Source organism: Piliocolobus tephrosceles, chromosome 7 (assembly GCF_002776525.5).
Source record: "Piliocolobus tephrosceles isolate RC106 chromosome 7, ASM277652v3, whole genome shotgun sequence".
Classification (NCBI taxonomy): Eukaryota; Metazoa; Chordata; class Mammalia; order Primates; family Cercopithecidae; genus Piliocolobus; species Piliocolobus tephrosceles.
This window is the reverse complement of record NC_045440.1, coordinates 71,252,387-71,270,558: the sequence shown is the minus strand read 5'-3', so window position 1 is coordinate 71,270,558 and position 18,172 is coordinate 71,252,387. Positions and strand designations below refer to the sequence as shown.

The following is an 18,172-nucleotide window of genomic DNA, read 5'->3' as shown; positions in this document are numbered from 1 at the left end:
TCTCTACATGTTGAATAATAAAGGGATTATTATTTTACATATTTAAAGAGAATTTTTATTTAGGAAATTAACATTCAGACTAATGTTATATCTAACATGGTATCCTTTTGTACAATTGTATCAAATAAAGAACAGAAACTATATTATGGCTTCTAGTGATGCCCCAACCACTAGTGTTTCCTTTTTCTTGTGTTCCCTCTTCACGTGCATACTCCGTGCTCCCCTTTGGGTTGACTTGTAATCTGACTCTTGTGACAGATATTAGGAGGTGGAGCAAAGGAATTTCAGACCAGTCAGCTAAGAGACTGCTATGGGGTAAGAAAAAAAAAATTATTTAGTCTCTTAAAATTACTCTTATCAAAGGAAAAGAAGTTGGAAGCACATGATAATATAACCAGAAACATGACACAGAAGAATTAAGGGAAGAGTAGAGGAGACACGTAGATAAATAAGTTAGGTAGTTACTGCTGAGGTTTTTTTAGGTGGGGGTGGGGTTTCATGTTGAAGCCTGTGCTTTGCTTTGACTGAATCTGGCTTAATTTCTGTAAACATCCCTCCTTCTAGGATGAATCAATGTATCTTAGCCATGTCTATACCTGTAGCAAAATACTGATGATGAAAGTTTATGGGCAATTTAGAAAAGGAAGAAGAAAAAGTGAAAAACCTTGATGTTTCAAGGATCCCACAGTTTCTGCCAAGTTTGAACACATTCCAGAATCCAAAAAAAGTATGTACTTTTGAAGCTGTATTTTTCAAGTGTTTGTATGTACATTTCCATAAGTTGGAAATCAATCGACAATAAATACATACTTTAAAATATTTCTTTTACTTTGGCAGTTACACGTGTGTGCAGAATTCCTACAATTTTTCAATCTCTTTATTCAATTTATTAGGATATCTGTACGGTTTTTTCTATGGAAAGTAATTTCAGTGGAGAGATTTAGCTAGGAACTTCATTAGGCAGCCTGTGTGATTCAGGAGCAAAGGAATAGCCTGTTAGTTTAATGTTTGCAAACATGTGGGTTGAGGGCAAGTATGTAGGCATAAGTGGTCAGAAGCAAATTATGGATCTGGTGGCTCTGGTTTGCTAAGGCATTTCTGTCTATCTCAGTCGTGCAGGACCTGGCTGTCCTGTTCTATTGCTCACTGAAGGCCAAAGCTTCGCAGAGCAGAGTGCTGACATGATTCTCATTGTACATTTGATGTTGAAAGGACTAACATGTAAGCTCTGGAAAGCATTTAATCACTGTAGTTTCTAAATAGTCAAGTCTAGTGAGAGCAACTTTTAGTAATTTACAACGTAAAAAGTTGAGTGTTTTTTCCCCTAAAAATCTTACTTTATTAAAGCACTTAATTTTAAAGGAGGAAGAACTTCTTAGTTTTTCCATTAGAGATCAGAAAAGAAAAGAGCATAATGACTGCTTATTACACAATCTTCACATAAGCATAGCAGTTTAAATTTACAATCAGGGTATCCGTTATAGCTACATTTTGTCAGTTGAAACATGTAAAAAATTAATACTAATAAGCTCAGTGTGTTCCACAGTACTCTGGTGCTTACCTTGTTTATTATTTTTTGTTAACTCAAAGACACAGCAAATCTGTCACTACACTATATCTTGTTTATAATGAGGACCAGAAATGAATGTTTATTTGAAAGATGGCAAAGAAAAATCTTCTTGCTTTAAAAAGATTTTTAAAAAGCGTATATTCCTGTGTTGCATTTTTAATGAGCCAAGATGTATTTTCAACATATATCTTTCCATCTATTGCATATTTCCATCTATTGCATATTACAAATAAACAAAAAATTAACAAACTTAGCATTCTTTTTTTTTTTTTACAAACTTAGCATTCTAAAGTACGTTCATAGAATTTCAATGCTAATTTAATGTGCTTTGAAAATTCATATAATTCATCATTGTTATCTTTTTCTTTATATTTAAACTAATTGCTCATAGGTATGTGTTCAAAATAAATGAATTTAAGCATGATTTTATATGGTGTTCTTTTTAATAACTATGCAAACATATTTATTTCGACAGACAATATTAATGTCTGTTGATTAGGCAGATTTCAAAATTGTTTTCCTTGTGTACCAGGGAAGTAAATGCAAGTTTCTTTAATGAGAGCAACTCAGATATTTAATTTCAGTCTGGTGGTTGTTATTGTTAAAGGGATAGGGAACCAAGGTAACAGAAAAGACTAAAGCAGGATTTTTTATGATTTTTTACTTTTAAAGAAAACAATATATTTACATAACAAATATTGGAATTATAGTGGCCACTGTGCCTACCGGACCCCCGCCCCCCCACCCCACCCCGCTACAGCACACACTGGGACAGTGCTGAACAAAATTACAGGTTTAGGATATGATGTACATCAATAAGTCGCCTGTCCTATGGCCGTCAGTTGCATGCCAGATAATGATAGCATTATCATCTTTATTTCTTAACATCTTTACTTTAGAGCTGGAAGAGACCCTAGGAATCATATCATTGAAGGACTACACTTTAAAATTAGGACCTAGAGTTAGTGAACAATTTTTTGGCTGTTGCATAGTTGTGGGCCTTGCTGGGACATGAATCTAAGTTTTTCCCTTCCAAGTTCAGTAACTCTTTTCGTCAAACCATGCTGCTGCCCTAATGTTCTCTTTTCTTTTTTTTTCTTGTTCTTTTTTTTCTTTTCTCCCTTTTTTTTTGAGGCAAGGTCTCACTGTGTCACTCAGGCTGGAATGCAGTGGTGAGATCACTGTTCACTGCAGCCTCGACCTCCCTGGCTCAAGTGATTCTCCCACTGCAGCCTCCCCAGTAGCTGGGACTACAGGCATGCGCCAAGCTAAAATTTAAAAATGAGCCTGGCTAATTTTTAACAGTTGAGGTCTGTGTTGCCCAGGCTGGTAATTTTTTAAATAAATGAAACATTTTTACTGGTTGTTGTTAGTCAGTTAAAGTAGTATGTGTTGAGTCTGGCAAAATTCATAATTAGGTTTCAGTAAATGTGTGTTGTATGTATTTTTTAAATCTCTGATAACCTAAGGTATCCTTAAGCTATCGGATGGAAAATTTGAGTTTCAACATAGGCACATCTATGAATTTTTCTTACTGTGGATGAATTTAGGTTGACTTGCCTTAAATCAGAATGCAAATATGTATATTTTGTATATTGATTGAAGTTGTTAATTTGTCTTAGTGAAAAATTGGAAGCGCTCCTTAATGAAAATTAACATTTAAGTTGAAGCCACAACTTTGTTCAATATTTTTTCTTCCTGTATTTATTAGCTTAGTGCTACCGTCATTGTTTTTGACTATACTGAACACTAGAAAGATGCCAGTGTTTGTGCTGTAGAAAAAAGTCTGCACTCCCATGATGTGGATCCTGAGTGACATTTTTTTTTTTTTAAATTAAATTTTTTTTAGAGATAGAGTCTCACTGTGTTGCCCAGGCTGGTCTTGAACTCCTGGTCCTTATCCCAGATTTAAACTCCTGAACTCTTAGCCGCCCAAAGCAGTGGGATTATAGGTGTGAGCCACTGTACCTAGGCCCCCCATCACTATTCTTTTATGGCACGTATGCTTGCAGTTGTCACAAGAAGAACCTTCCCAGGTTTGCTTTAGAATATATGAATTCAACTTGAAATATTATGCTGCTATTAAAGATTATATTGCCAAAGGCTGAACCAACAAGGAAAAATACTTTCATGGTACTGGTAGGTAGAAATGGTAGGATTTAATTTTATATGACTGATTTTAAAAATTACATTTTTGTTATAAAGTTCTTGGAAGTAAATATATCACATAGTGGTATATAGTGGAAATATGCATGTCCTCCCCCCTTCACTTTTCCTTACTTTCCACACTTTTTCTAGTAACCACTTTCTGTGTTAAAATAATAAACTTGAGGGAGAAAAATCTATAAATATTTATCTTTACAGACGAGCTGCGGAGACAACTAAGTTGTGTTTATAATGTTTCAAGCTCAAAAGAGCCTACTCACCAGAATGATACTTGCTCAGTCTTATTAAGCATTGAAAGTATATGTATAGCTTATTACTCTAATAACTAGTGTTACTCCATGTTAAAAATGCAGGATTTGTATAGAATTCATGTTAGGTGCTCTTCTGTTTTACTTGTACTAACTCATTTAATACTAACAAAAACCCTGTGAAGCAGTAGTGGTGGTTGTTGCTCTTGGGGCCTAAAAATATTTGTAATTTTTTAAGTTAACATAGCTAATAACCAGTGCAGCCCAGTTTTGAACTAGTGTCACACCAGAGCCTATAATCTTAAGCATTATATAGTAATTACCTAGATTTTGTGTTGATAGAAAAGGTGACTTAGAAAGAAAAATAAAGGGAAAAATAGTCAAATAAAAATAGTCAAACTGTACCTAATGTAAGATTTTGCCTATAAACTGAATGGTAAATGCACAAATTTCTGTTTGTTGCCGTGTCATGTAAAAATGGCTAGATTGAGTATCATTAAATTTAGAGGGTATATGAGGAGCCCTATATTGTAGGCTAGATGGTCTACTTGAAATTACCTTTCTGGGGTGGATCTCAAAGATGGGCAGTGGACTTCTCAAGTGGCTGAAACAGAGAGATAATGAGAGATTTCAAGCCACTGCAGATTAAGAGAGATGAGCCTTGTATATAAAGACAATGAAGATAGAGACCAAATCGTGGTTTAAAATATGAGCTCCAGGCCGGACGTGGTGGCTCACGCCTGTAATCCCAGCACTTTGGGAGTTGGAGGCCGGCAGATCACAAGGTCAGGAGATTGAGACCATCCTGGCTAACATGGTGAAACCCCGTCTCTACTAAAAATACAAAAAATAGCCAGGTGTGGTGGCAGATGCCTGTAGTCCCAGCTACTTGGGAGGCTGAGGCAGGAGAATGGCGGGAACCCAGGAGGCAGAGCTTACAGTGAGCTGAGATAGTGCCACTGCATTCCAGCCTGGGCAACAGTGCAAGACACTCTCTCAAAAAAAAGAGCTCCAAATGAAGGTCCCAAGGGTAGGCTCCAAATTGTAGTCAATCTAAAATTGGTTTTAAAAGCAGCCGCTTCTCTTGTGGGCAACTGCATCCAGCAGGAGCAGCAGGGATTCCTAACAGGGGTTGTTAAGTCTTCTGAAAAACCAGGTAGGCTAGCTAGTGAATCAATAATGAATTCCCATGTATCCTGCTTCAAATAGGAAGTCAAATATGAAAAACGATTTTATGAAAGAGGAATTTGAAGTTTTCTTCATCATATTCCTTATAATTAGCAGTTTTATTAATTTCTCTATTCTTTTCCAAATCCCATTTTCATTGGTGCTTTAGCAAGGTTATAAATAACTAGCGTTTGTGCCTTATGTGATAACTAGAATAAAGACATTTTAAAAATAGAATAATTTTATGGCCTTAAGAGATTATGATTTAATATACAATTCAAATATTTTAATTGAATATTTGAATATTTTTGTAGGTATTCCTTTCTTTCATTTACTAGTCAAAGACAGCATTCCCATCACCTAGCAGAAAGGAAATGGATCTTCCAGTCTGGGTAACATGGCGAAACCCCATCTCTACAAAAAAATTAAAAATAAAAAATTAGCCGGGCATAGTGACGCATGCCAGTGGTCCCAGCTTCTTGGGGACTGAGGCAGGAGGATCACCTGAGTCTGGGAGATTGAGGCCTGTGGTGAGCTGTGATTGTGCCACTGCACTCCAGCCTGGGTGACAGAGTGAGACCCCATCTCAAAGAAGAAAAAATAAACCAGAAAGGAAACAGATCTGTATTAACTCTTCTGGTGGGAAATGAGGATATTGGCATCTGTTGAAAATAACCTAGTAAAAATTTGTTGGATTCATGAATGAGTGTGAACCAGTTGAAAAATATAACACTTACTGTTTCAGCTTGTGCTGCCATAACAAAATACACTAGACTGGGTGACTGAAACAACAGACATTTATTTCTCACAGTTCTAGAGGCAGGGAGTCTAATCATGGTGCCAGCATGGATGCTTCTAGCACAATAAAATATATATTTTTCTAATTTACTTATGCCTCATAACAGTCATGGACGTCTTCACAGGTAGGTGTAAATATTCTCATTTTATGGAGATTAATGTGCAGAGAAAGTAATATGGCCAGAGATAGTGCACAGTGGAGCTCAAGTTCCACACAGACCTTCTGACTCCAAGTCCATTACTCTTGTTGTATAGATATATATATATACATCACAAGAAAATGTCGTAATTGTTCAAAGTTCCAAGGATAGGCATTGATTATTTTGGGTCAAAAAATTAGATGATTGTAACTTATTTCAAAATTGATTTAGCCAGAGAATGTTGAACCCTAAACACAAAGTACTGTGTTGTTGCTCTGTGGGATAAATGAACTCCGTGTTTTTAAGAAGCACGTAATGTAGTTGAGGTTGACATATACATTAACAAACTATTTAATTCATGTGTAGTGTATATATATATAGGCATTCTATGAGTGCCCCTAGAACTGTGTCGCCTGTCACATGCTAGGTATCCAATAAAGATTGATTGATTGAATGAGTCTAAATTAGAGTGTATTGGTTAGGGAGGGATTTAGGGATTAGATAAGACTTGTGGCAAGGTCTTAGAAGACAACTAAAATTTAGATACCGTGAGAAAGGTGGTGTTGGAGAGGATGGCATTCCAAACAGGAGACACAGGATGACCAAAGAAGAGGTGAGAATGAGGAAAGCCCATACAGGGCTTTGAATAGAGCAGTTTGGCTAGAAAGAGCCATTTGTATAGAGTAATGGAAGGTACAGTTAGAAATACAGCTTTGAGCCAGGCTTAGAGACCTTTACATGCTAGATTAAGGAGTTTTCATTTTATTGTTCAGCAGTGGTTGCTGTCAAAGAGTTAAATTCCAGGAGCTAACAGTGACATTACCAAAGTAACATTTTATGTAGATTGATTTGCTCTTGCAGCTCTTGGGCATGCTCTTGGGCATGTTGGCCTGCACCTGTGGTCCCACCTACTCTGGAGGCTGAGGTAGGAGGATCACTGGATCCCAGGAATTTGAGGCTGCAGTGAGCTGTGATTGTGCCACTGTACTCCAGCCTGGGTGACAGAGCAAGACTCCATCTCCTTTTTTGTTTTGTTTTTTTTCGTCGTTGTTTTTTTTTTTTTTTTTTTTTTTTTTTGAGACGGAGTCTCACTCTGTAACCCAGGCTGGAGTGCAGTGGCACGATTTCGGCTCACTGCAACCTCTGCCTCCTGGGTTCAAGTGATTCTCCTGCCTCAGCCTCCTGAGCAGCTGGGACTACAGGCATGCACCACCACACCCAGCTAATTTTTAGAGATTTTTGTATTAGAGATGGGGTTATACCATATTGACCAGGCTGGTCTCGAACTCCTTACCTTGTGATCCCTCAGCCTCCCAAAGCGCTGGGATTACAGGCATGAGTCACCATGCCCAACTGACTCCGTCTCTTTAAAAAAAAAAGAAAAAAAGAAAAACAGACAAAAACAGAAGTTCTGGTTTGCTCTTGGTACACAGGGTGAATTTGGAAATTGGAGGGAAAATAGACCAGAGGTGAAAAGACTAGTGAGAGTGGCTATGTGTTGACTTAGAACAGTAGGGATGGCATTCCAGATGGACTGAGTGTCTCTCTGACATCAGAACGATTTGTCAGAACCTGATGATTGATTGTTTTGAAGAAGAAAAAGTCAGTATTAAAAAAAAAAAAAAGAATTATATATAGGATACGAGTCTTAAAGTTGTTCTCTGAGAACCAGTGTCTTATTAGTGTGTTCTAATTGAGAACTGCCATGCTATGTCATTCACTTAATCTGGATTTTAGTTTTTTGTTATTTTTTACCAGTTTAAAAATGTAACACTTACTGTTTCAGCTTGTGCTGCCATAACAAAATACACTAGACTGGGTGACTGAAACAACAGACATTTATTTCTCACAGTTCTGGAGGCAGGGAGTCTAATCATGGTGCCAGCATGGATCCCAGTGAGAGCTCTCTTACACATGGTGGTCTTCTTGCTGCATCCTCACATGGCAGGAAGAGAAAGAAAGAGAAAAGGGGAAGTCTCTGGTCTCTTACGTGGACACTAATTCTATCATAAGGATCCCATTCTCATGACCTCCTCTAAACATAATTACTCCCTAAAGACCTCACCTCCAAATACCATCACATTAGGGGTCAGGACTTTGATTTATGAATATTGTGCCCCGTAGACATTGAGTCCATATATGTAATTTTAAGCCCTTTTTGGGTTATTTATATCATGCTCTTTTCTTAGAGGTAAGTACTATCCAGAATTTATTGTGTCTTATACCCATTTAAAGAAAAAAGTTTACTCTTTATGTATTTGTTTATAATATTTAGCATTTTTTAGGTTTGAAAGCTCAGTTAAATAGTATACTGTTCGTATTATTCTGCAACTTCTTTTTTTCCCATAACATTATGGGGTTTTTTTGGTGATAACATCCATGTAGTTGCAAGTCAGTCAAATGTACAGTATTCCATTTTGTGAACATATACAATTTATCAGTTTTTCTCTTGATCTGCATTTAAGTTGTTTCTAATTTTTTCCAATTTCAAGCATTCCAGCAGTGAACATTTTTGTTCATGATACCTTACATAGATATGACAGTTTCTTTGGGGTACTACCTGTGAGGGTAATATCCCTAGTTATATGTGATTTTTAGCTTCATTAAATATTTTCAACTTATTCCAATTTACATTGGAGCTTGAAGTATATAGGTTGACATTTGGTATAAAACTTTGTTGTTGTTGTTAAGGGATGGAGTCTCATTCTGTTTCCCAGACTGGAATGCAGTGGCACTATCACAGCTCTCTGCAGCCTCTAACTCCTGGGGTCAGGGGATCCACCCACCTCAGCCTCCCAAGGAGCTGAGACTACAGGTGTGTACCACCATGTTCAGCTAATTATGTTATGATATTGCCCAGACTCGTCTCAAACTCTTGGTCTCAGGTGATCCTCCTGCCTCAGCCTCCCAAAGTGGTGAAATTACAGGCATGAGCCACTGCACTCAGCCAAGACTTTTTTTTTGAAACGCAGTTTCGCTCTTGTTGCCCAGGCTGGAGTGCAATGGTGTGATCTCAGCTCGTCGCATCCTCTGCCTCCCTGGTTCAAATGATTCTCCTGCCTCAGCCTCCCAAGTAGCTGGGATTATAAGCAGGCGCCACCACGCCTGTCTAATTTTGTATTTTTAGTAAAAACGGGGTTTCTCCATGTTGGTCGGGCTGTTCTCAAACTCCCAACCTCAAGTGATCTGCCCGCCTTGGCTTCCCAAAGTGCTGGGATTACAGGCATGAGCCACCACACCCAGCCCACTGTTTTTTTTTTAAGACTTAATTTTTGTTAGCATGAGGGGTATGAAATGATATTTCACTATTCAGTTTCATTATCCATTTTCTGATTACTGTTGAGATTACACAGTGCACAGTGGCCATTCCGATTCCTTCTTCTGAATTACCTGTTAATATATTTTGCCCATTTAGCTGTAGGGTGAATTTTTTTTTTTTTTTGAGATGGAGTCTCACTCTGCCTCCCAGGCTGGAGTGCAGTGGCGCCATCTCGGCTCACTGCGAGCTCTACCTCCCAGGTTCACGCCATTCTCCTGCCTCAACCTCCCGGTGATGTTTTTTATATTGACTTATAAATATTGATGTATTCCAAATATTTCAGGTGGAATTTTTAACCTTTGGTTAATTAGCTGTGTATGATGGAACTCTGTATCAGATCAACTTTGGGGAAAAAGGTGATCTTGTTTTGGAAAAAGGATCATACCACTTACATGAAATGGAGTAATCTGGTCACTACAGTTGTGCACCCTTATACATGGTTTCAGTTATCTGCCATCAACTATGGCCCAAATTTATTGCATGGAATATTCCAGAAATAATTCGTGAGTTTTTAATTGCATGCGATTCTGGGCATTGTGATGAAATTTCCTGCCATCCTGCTGTGTCCTGCCTAGGAGATGAATCCTCCCTTTGTCCCTCATCTTCACACTCTATGTGCCACCCACCTGTCAGTCACCTTGTAGCCGACTGGGTTTTCAGGTTGACTGTCTAGGTATGCCAGTGCTTGTATTCCGGTGACCCTTATTTGACTTAATAATGGCCCCAAGGCCCACGACTATTGATGCTGGCAATTTGGATACTCCAAAGAGAAGCCGTAAAGTGCTTCCTTTAAGTGAAAAGGTGAAAGTTATTGACAAGGCTGAGGTTGCCAAAATCTATAGTAATAATGAATCTTCTGTTCTGAAATTGTAAATAGTATATTGTTATAATTCTATTTTGTTATTAACTATTGCTGCTAATTTCTTACTGTGTCTAATTTATAAGTTAAACTTTATAGGTATCTGTGCATAGGAAAAACCGGTGTATATAGAGTTCAGTAGTGTCTGTGGTTTCAGGCATCCACTCGAGGATGAAGGGGGCTGCTGTACTTCACTTCCCTAAAGATAAAGGAAATACAATCTCTATTGCATCAAGGCTGAAATTACAGCAGCCTTCTCAGGCCTTCTTCCCTCGTCCCACATTGACCGCCACTGTTTTTTAGCACTTGTGTCCACTGGCCCCCTTGTCCTTCCTTCCCGACCAAGCTCGTGTAAACCTATTTAAAAGTTGGTATTCCACTTGTTGAGAGACCTGGCTTTGCCTGGCAGCATGAGTGCTTGATTTTGCCTTTGAATCTTTCCCGCAGCAGTCCTAGCCAAGTTCGTATTTGGGCTATGATTCAAGGAACTGCAATTAAGAGTAATCCTGATTTAATTTTCCCGTCTTCTCTCCTCTTTGTAAAGGTACTTTAAGGTGAATAAGTTTTAAAAATCCATATGGTAACTCCTGTAGGACCAAAGGACTGGACATGTTGATTATTCTGTGCATGTGCTTAATCATTAAAATTATATGAAAGTTAGTACAGTAAATATGATAGTAGTTAAAGAACCAAGTGAGACTCTGGGTTTGAAATCAAGCTCTGACACTTACATAAAATAGGGGATAGTATAAATATCTGCTTCATAGGGATGTTGTTAAAGGAGATGTATATAAAGTGTTTAACATTAGGCTTAGCACTTGCTAAGCACTCAATAAATATTAGCTGGTCTCAAAATTAATTTGAAGCTTTGATATTGAGAAGGTATTAGAGTATGAGATGCTTGTTAATTTTTTGTATTATAATTGTTTTATAATATCTTCTATATATACTGAAGTTTAAAATTTTTAACTTATTTTACATGTTTTCCTAAATGAAGACTTAGATTTCTCTGCAGTGGTTGGCCATCATATTCACTGTTTGCTGTATTCACTTTTTTCCTCTTGTCTGGAGCATGCCTATAATTTTGTACTTTTTTTCTTTTTTTTTCTATAAAAGCATATTGTCATATAAGCAAGGGAGAGGGTTAGCTTTGAAGAGTCACCTTTTATGTAATACGCTGTTTTATCTTTACTATCACCTATAATAGGGGCCCCGGTGGTGTGGCATTTCTCAGTAAAATGTCTGCTTTGTTCACTCACTAGTTTATGTTTCAGCAATTATTGTGATTGCTTCCTTTTTTTGGTAAGCATTTTGCAAATGTTTTCGTTGTTAATCATTTTTTAGCTAGAAACTTTTACTTGACAGTCCGTTTTTTAAGGAATAGATTCCCTATTAAAGTAAGTGTTACTGTTCCTGCTTTTAAGGAAAACAAATTGACAGCCTTTAGTATCTTTAAGAGTAGAACATGGATGTTAGTGTACTATTCAGTAATTTAAAATTGACTATGTAATTGTGCTTGTGATAGTTAACACTAGAAGTTGAACAGTTAATTTGTTCATTATAATGTTTAAAGCAAATGGTTAGATATGTGTCTACCTTAGCCCCACATGTAGATAGACCCTTCATCCTCGTTAGACCCTACCTTGTTGGTTTAGAGTTAAAATTCATTTGGAAGTTTCAGGTCAAGAAATAATACATTTGAGATGTTAAAGACTCATTTCCAGCCAGACATAGTGCCTCATACCTGTAATCCCAGCACTTTGGGAGGCCAAGGAGGGTGGATTGCTTGAGTCCAGGAGTTCGAGATTAGCTTGGGCAACATGGTGAAACCTTGTCTCTACAAAAAAAATTAAAAATTAGCTGGGTCAGGGGATCACTTGAACCCAGGAGGTCAAGGCTGCAGCGAGCTGTGATCACACCACTATTCTCCAGCCTGGGTGACAGACCGAGACCTTGTCTCAAAAAAAAAAAACAAAAAACAAAAAACAAAAAAAAAACACAAAGACTCATTTTCATTGTCTAAGCATATATTCATACATTGATGGCATCTAAGCTACTGGATAATGGATCTTTATTTGATTTTGCTTTAACTTTGTTAGGGAGGGTTATGGTTCTAACTTTGTTACCTGGTAGTGGTGTTGAACAGGAAGGGATGAGTTAGAGGGGTTGTCTTGTTGTCAGATTTTCTTTACACTTTGTATTTGACTCATCCTGCTGACTAATAAGCCTTGTGTTTAACACCGAATCAGGGACTCAGTACAGTGAATTTGTTCTTTATTCAATCATTTTAATTTCTATTTACATATGGCATAGTAATTCCCAGTCATAAGACTTTTATGTGCGAGAGCATCTCTTAATAACAAAACACAGAAGTTTGTAATAACATTTAGTGTAAGGATTGAGGTTTTATTGAGTGATTATTTTTATTTAATCATTGCTTTGATAATATTTTTTCAACCAAAGTTTGAGGTTAAGTGTCTAAGCCTCTAAATTCTATTTCTAGTTTTATATATTTTAATCATGGTAAAGTTTTATGCACATAATTGCTGTATATATATTTCTTCATCTAACATTTTACAAATAATAGTAATTTCTCTTCCATGTCTTTTGGTAATAATTATTTTTCTCTATGAAACTCTTTATGGTTCTCTGGAATAAAATGTTATTGAAGTATAACAAAATAATTATGACTACCATCAAATTTAAGTTTACATTATGTACCAAGGTATCATAATAAGTCCTGTAGGGAATACAAAGATGAGTAATACAATCACTATGCTGGTCTATTTCATGTTTATAATATACTTAGGGCAAAATAAGTACGTAGGCAGTAATAACCATGTTATAACATGAATAGTTTTCTACTTTTGTGTCCTTATTTCCTGATACAGGCACATATTTATAGACTGACTAAAAGGCTTTGTCAGAGTAGTCCAATGGTTTCAGGGGATTGAGAGAGGGGAAGGTGTCACTTGTATGAAGCACTTAGGAAAGGCCTTCTGAGGCAGCAAGCTATTGAGATAATAAACCTTTGAGGGTCAGTAAGACTTAGATAGGCAGAGGATGGAAGGAAAGGTCACTCAAAATGGAAGGATGGAAAGCATGAGCAACGATCTGTCTGCATGAAAATGCCAGGCCAAGTCAAAGAATACTGCACACAGTATGAGTTTGCTTGAAACTCGAACCATATAGCTAGGGGAATGTTTGATGGACAGAGCTAGGAAAATGGGTAGATTGCACAGGTCCCTGAATGTCAGATCCCTGTTTTGATTTCACAGAGAGTAAGAAAAAGATAAGTGACATTTATTGAGTTCCTGCTATATGTTAAGAACTATGTTAGATGGTTAATATAATCACGTTTAATCGTCAAATCAGTACTGTACAGTAATTTCTATCTCCATGTTACACATGAGGGAATTGTGACCTAATAACTTGGTGCTAATTATAGGATAGTTTGAGTAACGGGGAGACCTGGCATGAGAAGTTATTTTTTCAACCAAAGTTTGAGGTTAAGTTTGAGGTGGTGGGGTTACTGAAGAGAAAGAAATCCTGGTAATTGCGGAGGGATTGGAAAGAAGGTGATGTGATCAGGAGAAACTGCGAAAGTAGAATCTAAAGGTCTTGGAAATTGATTGGATTTGAAGATTGAGAGAAAAAAGGAGTTAAAAATGTTTGCTGGTGACTTATGTAATGAAAAGTAGCAGATACAGATTTCCTGTCTCCCCTCTCCTGGGAAAAAAAAAATAGCAGATAAAGAAAGAGTTCCTCAGAAAGGTGAGGAGTTCAATTTTGGTTACATCTAGGGAGAGATGTTCATGAGAGCTTGAAAGTTGGGTGCTGTAGTAGCTAAGGTGATATCCTGAAGCTACGAATGAAAATTGGGTCTCATTTACATGGATATGATCTTTGATACTGTATCAGCAGACAAGATTTCAAGGAGCAGCTTTGTAGTGAGAAGAAAGGGCAAGGTTGTTATTCAAGAAATGCCCATTGGGCCAGGCGCAGTGGTTCACACCTGTAATCCCAGCACTTTGGGAGGCCGAGGCTGGCATATCACTTGAGCTCATGAGTTCAAGACCAGCCTGGGCAACATGAGGAAATCCTGTCTGTACAAAAAATATAAAAAATTAGCCGAGCATGGTGGTATGCCTCTGATCCCAGCAACTGGGGAGTCTGAGGTGGGAGGATCACCTAGAAGGCAGAGGTTACAGTGAGCTGAAATCGTGCCACTGTACTCTAGCCTGGGTGACAGAGCGAGACTGTGTCTCAAAAAAAAGGAAAAGAAAAAAGACATGCTCATCTCTTTTGTTTTTGTTTTTGTTTTTTTGCTGTTGTTGCAGAGGTGGGACTCAGTGACAGGGAGACGCAGACCCAAGACAGGTCAGGGAGGTAGGAAAGGAGAAATAAGATAGTGCCAGTGTCACTGAAGCCAAGGGACAACAGTGAAAAAGTTCTCTAATAGAGGCCAAATTGTACAAGACTTCAGAGAATGGCAGGAAACTATAGTCTCTGTGTGGTTCTCCAGGGCCAGCGACCCTATGGCATTTGGAAAGGGGCGGGGGCGGTTTTGGCAGTAGTGATGTGAGGCATGTTGCCTTGCTAACAGTCTAGCAAAGCACAGGGGAGGCCCCGACGGCCCCATCTCAAATGTCCACCTCCTGCCCTCTTCTCTAATCCTCCTGCCTGCTGCTCTTCCTACTTAGTGCTTATCATCATCTTACATACTATATGTTTTCCTTATTTATCTTGTTTATTGTCTGTCTCTAGATTGTTAGGTCAAGAGGGCAAGGAAACTTACATGATTGGTTTGCTGCTATATGCAGTGCCTAGAACAGTGCCCTGCATTTAGGAAGGACCCCAAGGAATGGTTCATGAATAAATGTGTGGCAGTTATACTGATTTGAATAACCTTTCTCCTTCAATATACTGTAAGCTTCTTAAATGGAACTGAGTCATCTTTGTCACCCTAACAATGCCTTACATGTTATTGTAGCTGATATATAAAGTTTTATTTGTAGTAGCATCAGAAGGGAAAAGCCAGGGTTTTGGGACTCAACTGGTCTGAACTTAAATTTCTTCTGTTCTTACTAATTTGGCCCCAATTAAACTACCAGACCTCTCTTTAAGCCCTATTTTCTTTAGCTGTAAAGTGAACTAAACTAGTGCCTCTGTCATAGGGCTGTTGAGGATTAAAAGATGACGCCTATCAGAGTGGCTGGCACATTGTTTGTGCCCAGTAAATAGTGTTTTGCAGTCTTTCTACTCTGTAACCTTAAGTAATTTACTTCACTTCACTGAGCCTCAGTGTTTTCATCTCTAAAAGGGAAGAATGAAACCAATCTCATGAGATTTGGAGGAACCAATGAGACAGTAGGCACAGGTGCCCTCTGTTCTTTTTGTATCATGACTGAAAGCACAGACTCTGGAACCAGACTGTATGAATTCCAATCCTAACCCATTTACTTTAGCTTTACTTGACTTTTCTGTGCCACAGTTTCCTCATACGTAAATTGGGAGACATAACAGTACCAGCTCCATGGTACTGTGAAAGAAATGGATGTGAATATTAATTAAAAGCTTAGACCGATATTTGGCATATGGTAAGCACTAAAAGTGTTTGATTTAAAAAATAATAAAATAGTGTGCCTTTATTGCTTTTTTCTTTCTCTTTAGTCTGTCTAATGGTATAACCAATGAGGCACCTTTACAATGAAGTCGGCCATGTTTATGTTGGAAAATATAATGAAACAACAAAAACAATACTACTGCTTCTTCATGGGTTGACCTGACTGGGTAAGGCAGCTGTGGTCCCAAATCTTCCATGCAGCGGCACTGTAAAATCTGTCCTTTAGTCCCTGTTCTTGTCGTGATTCACTTACTAGCAATGGCAGCCTGATTGAGAGCTTGTCTCTGAATAATGTTTTTGTCACTTGCAAATCTGCCTCCATTTCCTTGCCTCCCATTCTGCCAGCTGGTCTCTAGGAATGGTTGGGAATGTAGTTTGAGTAGAAACCTGGGAGGAAGCAGCAAAATTAAAGGGACAGGTGGTGAGTGGCTGGCCGATCTGGAAATCTTCCCCTCTTGCTAGGGAAGGTTTTCTGTACAGTAACAAAACTCTAAGAACATATCCTTAAATGTGTCCCTCAGTTCTTTAATTCTGTCAAGGATAAAAGCTCTCTGTATGTAAAGAACTATGGAGCTTATTGCACCACTGATGACTTGGCTGGATCTTTATTCACATCCAAAACAGACTTAGGAAGGAAAGGTAGCTGCTTCAAGTCAGCAGATTCAGCTTCCATTCATGTAGCAAGTTGCTGTTGCAAAAGCTGTTGTGTAGATCTTCTTTCCGCTAGCAGAGGTTCTCCTGGATCTTCTTTGTGTGTGATTCATGGTTATGCCTAATTTTCCCCCGACTGTTACCTTGGTGCTGGGATGGCAAGCATGCTTCAATCTCTGGTGCCAGTTCCTATTGATTATAGTGATTGCATGGAGTGCTGTGTTGAGAAGAATTGAGAGGCCACATACAGGCTTAGAAGTGATTAATTGGCAATGTCTGCTGTGTGAGGGGAGAGGAGGTAACCACAGCATATGTGTTGTGCATGTGCTGAACGTGATGGATTCCACGCTAGGGCTTACCCTTGAGAGATTCAAAGTTGCATTTTGTGTCTGTATATTTTTGTCTTTGAATTAGTATGTACTTATTACTATATTACACAGTAAAATATAAATAAACTGGGAATTATCGATTAGGTTGGGTTATATAGAATTACCTATGTATGCTTTTCATGGCTGGCTTGAAGTGTGGATCTAAATTTTTATTAGTTCTTTCATTTCTGAAATAAAATTCTCTACATTTCTCTACACTTTTTGTGAGTTTCTCTTGTTTAGTCAATACATAATTTTGATCTCCTGTGTTTTAAGTTTGGCAGAAAATACTCTTAAGTTTTTGGATAATTTCACTTACCAAACTACTGACAAATTAACATGAGTCACTTGCAACCTTGGGCACACAGCAGGTGGCTGTGATAGACTTGGGGGTTCCAATCATTGTAGAACAAACCAGACATCTCTTTCGTTAAGGAATGGTCATGTGTCTATTGTCCCTTGGCTTCTCTCCTTATGGATCAGAGGTAATCCTCAGTTTAACCACTGAGGTAAAAAAGTATTTTTAAAATTTTATTTTGTTTCCTTCTTGTGAATCAAAGTAAGAATTTCCTAATTTGGCAGCTGACAAAGAATACTCTTTCCTTGAGTTAGAATGTTGAAAATATAAGCAAAAATTTGAGAGACACTTTTTATGTTTGCTAAGTAAAGAAATATTTATATTAGACTTTTCAAAAAAGTATGATAAAATACACATAAAATTGACCCTTTTAACCTTTCTTAAATGTATAGTTCTGTGGCATTAAGGGTATTCACACTGTTACACAACTATCAACAACATCCATCTTCACAATTTTTTCATCTTCCTTTACCCATTAAACACTCACCCATTAAACTCTAACTCCCCATTCCTACCTGCCCCCTCACCCCCCACCCCTGGTAACCACCATTCTCATTGCTGGAGCTACTTAAAGATTTGACTACCTCATGTAAGAGGAATCATACAATCTTTGTCTTTTTGTGACTGGCTTATTTCACTTAGCATAATATCTTCAAGGTTCATTTATGTTGTAGCTGGTGTCAAAATTTCCTTTTTATGGCTGAGTAATATTGTATTGTGTACCACCACATTTTGTTTATTCATCTGTCAGTGGACACTTGAGTTGCTTTCACCTTTTGGCAATTGTGTATAATGCAGCTATGAACATGTGTTCTTACATCTATTCAAGTCCCTGCTTTCAGTTCTTTTGGATACATACCCAGAAGTGGAATTGCAGGATCATATTTTTTGAAAAACTTTTG

At 37.9% G+C, this 18,172-nt stretch overlaps 1 protein-coding gene across 9 annotated transcripts in view; it reads left to right on the top strand.

Annotated features, from left to right (window-relative positions):
* Positions 1–18,172, top strand: part of NCOA2 (nuclear receptor coactivator 2) — a 298,233-nt gene that overhangs the window by 136,535 nt on the left and 143,526 nt on the right. The gene's annotated exons all lie outside the window — the stretch shown is intronic.